At 46.4% G+C, this 1,044-nt stretch overlaps 1 non-coding gene across 1 annotated transcript; it reads left to right on the top strand.

The window, feature by feature from the left end:
* Window positions 1–336: 336 nt before the first annotated feature.
* Window positions 337–443, top strand: LOC125492201 (small nucleolar RNA R71). Its single transcript, XR_007268645.1, has one exon. It is a non-coding gene; the product is annotated as a small nucleolar RNA R71 (small nucleolar RNA).
* Window positions 444–1,044: the final 601 nt, after the last annotated feature.

The following is a 1,044-nucleotide window of genomic DNA, read 5'->3' as shown; positions in this document are numbered from 1 at the left end:
TTGCATGATCGGTACCCCCACAAATTTCACAAGAGAAAGCTTGGGAAGGTGGTTGGCTTGGGGATGCCAAGTTCACCTTCTCGAGTTTCTTAGCTAGAGTGTCTAGCTTGGCATGGATATGATCCATAGCATCTACATCATACTTCCCTTTGCCACTAGCCTTCTTGCTTGTAGACCTTGTGTTCCCCAAGAGTAATGCCTCACAACCTCCTCTATGGTGGGCTCAATGTTATCAACCGGTAGTTTGGTGAGTTGACCCCCCGCTCCGGAATCAAGACTAGCTCTAGTCATAGGAAGCAACCCATCATAGAAGCTTTGCATCAACATCCATTGACTATACCCATGGTGCGGACACGATCTTCGGAGGTCTTTGAACCTATCCCATGCCTCATTCAAACTCTCATCCTCATCTTGTATGAAATTAGAGATCTTCCTCCTAGCCTCGGAAGTCTTCTCTTGAGAATAAAACTCATCAACAAAAGCCGCCGTCACTTGTGCCCAAGTAGTCAAGGAATCGGGAGGAAGAGATTGTAACCACTTCTTGGCCTTCCCCGTGAGAGAGAAGTGAAAAAGATTAAGTCTCACGAACTCTTGATTAACATTATTTTGCTTGACCGTGGCACAAAGCTCAAGAAAGTTCGCCAAATGGTCAAGTGGACACTCATGAGAAAATCCTCCATAAGGCTCTTGCTTGATCATTCTAATCAAATGTGGAGAGAACTCAAAGTTAGCGGTAGTTGCCGGCCTTCGTATCCCACTTTTGAGCTCAAATGCTTCGGGGTGACCATAGTCCCTCAAAGCTCTTGGAGGGGGTGGACCCTCCGCCATGATACTAGAAGTAGAAGAACTGGATTGATCTTCCTCAAATACCTCCCCCGGTTGCTCCTCACTAGTAGCTAGCACCCTTGGTTCCCGAAAAATCCTCCTCAACTCCCGTAGAGTGCCCTCAAGATTGTGGTCGATTGGAAGCAAATGATCACTTCGTAACCTTCTTGACATGCAAACACAAAAGCTAAAGGGAGAATTAGCAACAAAAGGTTTACC

The sequence above is a fragment of the Beta vulgaris genome, chromosome 7, assembly GCF_026745355.1.
Source record: "Beta vulgaris subsp. vulgaris cultivar EL10 chromosome 7, EL10.2, whole genome shotgun sequence".
In the NCBI taxonomy this organism is placed as follows: domain Eukaryota; kingdom Viridiplantae; phylum Streptophyta; class Magnoliopsida; order Caryophyllales; family Amaranthaceae; genus Beta; species Beta vulgaris.
This window is presented reverse-complemented; position numbering and strand designations above follow the sequence as displayed.